Below are 6,000 nucleotides of genomic sequence, written 5' to 3' on the forward strand. Positions count from 1 at the left end.
GGTGTCACCGGTCAACCTCGGGCGGTCAACGGCTCCATCGAAGTCTAGACTGTAGAATGAAGTCTGAATGGAAGACGAGAAGTAATTCTTCTTAAGTGCCGGCGTCTCGGCTTCCGTGCGGTAGCGAAGGAATGCTATAAATACTTCTCGCTGTAAAAAGAGCGCGAAGTCGCCCCCTTTGTCCAGTAGCGTCCAAATGCTGCCGGGGTGCCGTGTGCCGCGGCCAGGCAGAAGCAGCATTAGAGGGGCCGGTTGGTAAGGGCGTCGGTAAACATCGAACCGAAGAATAGAGTCGCCTGGAGCCACAACATAATTCATCGTTGAACGCCCCGTCGTACCTCTGTACGAAGGCACATTGGTGACATCATGGCACCCCCATGCTTTGCTTCCGGGCCAAGCTCACCCGAACCGCCCGGCGACGACACTCAAGGCCGAGCACCTGTGGTGGTGATTGGACGGGCGAAAATTGTCTCCCGAGGCCTTTCACAACAGTGTTTTCTTCGACCTCCCACCGTTTCAAAGATTTTGAAATCGCTGAAATGGCTCTAAAATAACTTCAAACGCGAAAATGAGCGTCGTCTGCTCACAGCGATAGGCAGCAGGCACGGAGAAGCGCGGTTGGTTGCGGGGCGCGGGCGGACACGACACTTCGAGTCGGGACGGCTCGGTGGCGTGAGAAAAATTCGAGTTGAAGGACGACTCAATCTTTGACGTCACTGCACGGGAGCGGATTGCGCGGGAACTTCAATTTCAGCTTTGGGAAATTGTTTTCTTATTTCACGAATACTGAGTTCCCTTGTTTATAATTTTGACGGTAATGTCCAGGCATCTTTTTCTATCGTTTGTAGAAGAAACAGATATGATTTTTACCTGTCAGTGCCTCTTTAAAGCACATTAGTTTTTATTAACCTATTGCGACCTATTGTTCAAGCTCCACAGTTGACAGCGAACAAAACTAGTTGCTCGAAATTACGATGTGTAGATTATATTACCCTTCAATGAACTCCGACGCAATCAACAGGCCGTTCGACGATTCTCCCTATCAGGAATGTTCTCCTATGACGGATCAGCCTGTTACTGCACCAGGGTAGCTTCCTAAGCTGGTTGGTTAAACGACATAGTGAAAACAGCGCAAAAAAGACGGGACACAAAGTAGAAGACAGACACCGGACATACACTGACTAACAACCGAAGGTTTACTTTTTTACGCTGTTTTTTATCTATTTGCTTTTTTGCGCTGTTTTTCACTACAGCCTGTTACCAGTCTGCCTGTGACAAGTGCGCATGTGCCGAATTGTCCTCACCAAAGCCCATTCGAATGTTATGAAAAATGTTATCAAATTTAATTACGGTGCCATGTTCATGGGCGCAAAAGACCGTTTTCACGCCTGCCAGAATCTTACTTAGGGCTTAAATCACATACAAACAGAGAGAAAAAAATGTTGCGTTAACAAGTCAGGCGCGACGTCAGTACTGCGTAAAACAATGTTGTAGTTTCATTCAGCATCAATTTAAAGTCGCACAGGCACAAGACCATAAGAATTCTGTGTACGTTGCATATCAATATTTCTTTCATTTTTATATTTAATAATATATTTAATAAGCTGTAAGTCAGGGGAATGCGACAGAACAGCACACGACAAAACAGCACGCGACAAAACAGCACGGTCAAAACAGCACGCGTCAAAACAGCACAGCTTCAAAACAGCACGGCGACAAAACAGCAGGCGTCAAAATAGCACGCGACAAAATAGCACAGCGTCAAAACGGCAAAGCGACAGAAAAGCACGTGCAAAAACAGCACGGCGTCAAAACATCACAGCGACAAAACAGCATGTATGTTGCAACTTCGAGCGCGCTCTTCACCTCTCTCTGCGCGAATATTTTCGAACCTCCTTAACCCTTTCATTTATTGTCGCTAGGTTATAAAGGAATTTATTGCCTATTTCATTGCTAAGTCAGTGTCCCGACTGGTGCTGCTGTGTGATTGCTAAAAACAAACGAAGTTAGCAGTAGTTACTACTACTTAACGGCGCTGATCTCTGAAGAGACTGGGTAGTTAGAGGGGATATCATCGCGTCGATGTTATTCACGTTGTTTGGTCTTTCTTTTTTTTTCTTTTTTTAGACTTAGCGAAAGAGGAAATGTAATTGGGAAAAAGAAATTCAAAAGTTTAAGTTATGAACCGTCTGGTTTGCGGCGGTCCGGTGAGGGTACTCGCTGTTTCGTAATTACCACCTTAGCGTGAAACGTCCCCCAAAAAAGCGGGAGTTGCGCCGATTACAGATGCATTGATAGAATCGGGAAGATAAAACAACTTAATGTCGAGGGAATTCAAGATGTACCATGGGCACGGATTTTGTCGGGTTCATTCGTTGGGAACAAATTTTCCGGAAACACGCAGCTGCAGCTTGCAGGCGAGAAGTTGTTTTGAGTTAAATTCACAGATTATTGCCGACGAAGGGCCTCGATCAAGTGGAAACCGGTGAAGAAGAAACATGCCATAGCCTCAATGCTCTTGCCGTACAGCATGGGCTAAGCACACCGTTGCCGCACACACTTCTTTTTTTCTTTTAACAACTAACAACAACACGTTGCCGTGCGATTGATTCATTTATTGTACACGACATCACCAGCAAACTTGGGCGTCAATGTTGGCAGAACTGCTCGAGAAATAGCCATAATACGCACCAGCAGGGGCTTCGGTACTGCCCACGGAGCCTTCATGTGCGCATTGAGTGTACTCCCCACTCCCAACTTGCTCCCATGAGAACGGATTTGACAAATTGGCCGTCGACGAGTTGACCTTCGAGGAATTGGCCTATAGACCCTCCACTCCTTTACAGTGCCTACTTGGAGACATGAATTTTTTAACTCCATACGCTCTATTTAGGGTTCAGCGTTTTCGGCTTAAACTGATAAAACCGGTAAAAGTACGACCAAATATTTCTTACGAATTCGGTTTTAACTGAAAAAGGTCAGTATTTTCGAGGGCGTTTGGAGGGGTGGGTGGGGAAATGTGCCTCATTACTGACCGTATGACCACTTCCTTTCGCAGTTTTCAGCTTGTCTCCGAGATCGGTTCAATTTTCAACAAAAGTTTAACCGACGTAATGGTCTTCAGGACGAAACCTGGGTTTTTCACTTGATAGGGGTATGTGTGCCAAATTCTTTGTTCAAAGAAGAGAGTTTATTCGTGGACTGTACAATGAAATCATAGCGCATCCGTAAATGCCACACATTTTTTAACACCCCTAGCTTTATGCCCTCCTACTAGAGGAGGGCATAAATACGCTTGCATTATTGTCGTTTCTTGGTCTGCGCGAATTAACTACCTCTCGCAGTCGTGAAAATGGGGGAAAGACGGACTCAGTATAATGCTTGGAAATTTTTGGATTATGATATTTGTCTCTCCGACCGAAGTGGTAGTAAAGCCCATGTTCCTCCTGCGTACAAATACGAGCCCATGACGATAATGTCAGATCACGATAGGGCCCCATTGCATCTTGCAGAACAGGTCGCGTCGGCTGCCACACACAGCAACAAATAAGAAATCCAGTGCCTGGTTTACTTACTATTCATTTAAAAAAAAAACGCCTTTATATATTGCATTTTCGTCATTATACTGGTTTTCGTCATTAAACCGAAAAGAACTGAAAAGTTTTGGCGTCTACAAATATTCTCAGCAATCAACTGAAAACTTCTGCTTGTAATAAAAACCGAAAAATGTACGCCGAGTTTCAAAATACTAAAAACCGAATATGCCAAACCCTAGCTGTATTGTCAATGTCCTATTTCGACGCTGTGCTGTTTTGACGCTGTGCTGTTTTGACGCCGTGCTGTTTTGGTACGTGCTCTTCTGTCGCTTTGCCGTTTTGACGCTGTGCTCTTTTGTCGCGTGCTATTTTGACGCGTGCTATTTTGACGCGTGCTGTTTCGTCGTCGTGCTTTTTTGACGCTGTGCTGTTTTCACGCGTGCTGTTTTGACCGTGCTGTTTTGTCGCGTGCTGTTTTGTCGTGTGCTGTTCTGTCGTGGTGCCGTAAGTCAGATACGCTATACCACGCCTTCACCGACACTCCTTGCAAAATCGTAGACGGGTAGTATTTCGTAGATGATTGAGCGTGTTGGTTTCCACTTTACGATAAGAAAAGAGGGACATTGAAGACAAACAGACAAGACAGGCTTTCGACTTTCAACAAAACGTTTACTGGCTCGACTTCGCCTCCTGAAGCTCGACGGGGGCGTCGGGGAGGTTGAAAGGGGAGGGGGGTGGGTGAGGGAAGCGATAGTCTTTAATGTCCCATTTTCCTTATCGTAAAAAAAAAAAGAGAAAAAGGGCAGTATTTTGCGTTCAGATCTCTCTTAAATCTCTACATTACTACAACAATCCCGCTTTCACCTCCTAGCGCAAAAATACATTCTCTGTAGACTTGAAATCTTGCGGTTCCGGTACAACCGGGGAAAGGCAGCCTGATTCCGACCAGCCTCAACAACCTATAAGAAAGCGTTGAAATATAACTTCTTAAAGGGATTGTCTGATAAAATTTCGGATTCGAGAAAACATTCCGATATCATCATCAATGGTTCTAGGAGCATCTTCCACGACAAATCTTAATTTTGTGGGCTTCTCTGAACGAGTAATTGTATTTAAATCCAAGCGTGCATAAAAGGCGTTTTCATTTTCCACCTTAAAAGCCGCGGAAGCTCTGACGTAACATAACGCAATAATCGCGCTAAACTGAAGCGCCCTTCGAAGTTTGTCCTCCGGGTGAGCGCTGTGACGTGGTTCACCCTCGTTGTTGCGCTAGAAAGGCTTTTGTGAATGAAAGTGGACTCTCATTGGGCGGTTGTCATGCTCCACACTTCTCCCAAAGATTTACAGTTGCGAGTAAAATGGAACGCTCCGGTGCGTCGGGAGCACTGTGTTCCCACGGAAAAATGAGGCATAGGATATGAGAATTGCAAGCCTGGTGTGACGTCACATAAGGCATTGTAGCGCAGCCACTGACACTTGCGAAATTTCGCATGGAGTTTCGTATTATTATTTGTCTTTGATTACACTAAGTTGGGGTATCGTTTAATATTATAAAAGTGGCCTGTGTTGATCATTAGGCTCCTGCCAGGTAACCGTTACAAAACCTCGTGAACTTCCGGTTTCCACCCGACAATCCATTTAAAGGGGTACGGCAAATCAATTCTAGTGCCTGTTTTATTGTTTAAATGTCAACCGCGTTCTGGCCACAGTACAAAGACACCAATACATTATTTAGAACGAAGAGACAGATTACCAGATTGCACCTGGTGGATGTTCCCGAATGTTGTTAGGTCAAACTTGGGCGGCGGAGAAAAGCTCAACGTTTGTAAAGCTCAGTGGAGAAATGTTCTCCGCAGAAAAGCTCACCAAAAAACCGTCGAATTTGGAGTAAATCTCACCAGCGTTTTTACGATCTATGCTCTCCTTTCTGGAAAGGGCCTGTCCATGTACGAAGAGCTCATTCGGGTCATCCTGGATGGCTGCGAAGCGACGGGGTACATCACCGATCCTAGAGTGATAATTGTCGACTACGAGCTGGCGGCGATCAGAGCTGCCAAAGAAGTCTTCGGGCAAGATATTTCCACCAAGTTTAAAAATATCTTCTATCTCTGTGCCAGAGCGCGCACCATAACGTAATTGATATTCTTGTAATCTTAATTACAGCAGTAGATTTGTTACTCGATTACCTGTAGTGATATTAGCTATACATAGCGAATACCACACATTATGCAACGGATAAAATTTCGTTTATCGTCGTTTTTAAAGCCTGACTTCAAGCAGGATATCCACCATCGTTTTTCGTGCGTTTATTTGTTGCCTAAGAACCAACAGCTAACTGACACCCCTTCAGGAGTCTGTGATAATTTCGCACCACCTCTCATTACACTTGACGACGTTTTAGTCGCCATTATGAAGCTTCCTCTCAAGAAGTCCTGTGGTCACGACGGTATCCCCTCGTTGATTG

General features: G+C 45.1%; 1 pseudogene; it reads left to right on the top strand.

Annotated features, from left to right (window-relative positions):
• LOC121835911 overlaps positions 1-5,672 on the top strand; it is a 31,630-nt pseudogene extending 25,958 nt beyond the window's left edge.
• Positions 5,673-6,000: the final 328 nt, after the last annotated feature.

This window comes from Ixodes scapularis, unplaced genomic scaffold, assembly GCF_016920785.2.
Source record: "Ixodes scapularis isolate PalLabHiFi unplaced genomic scaffold, ASM1692078v2 PGA_scaffold1__304_contigs__length_218370807, whole genome shotgun sequence".
Classification (NCBI taxonomy): Eukaryota; Metazoa; Arthropoda; class Arachnida; order Ixodida; family Ixodidae; genus Ixodes; species Ixodes scapularis.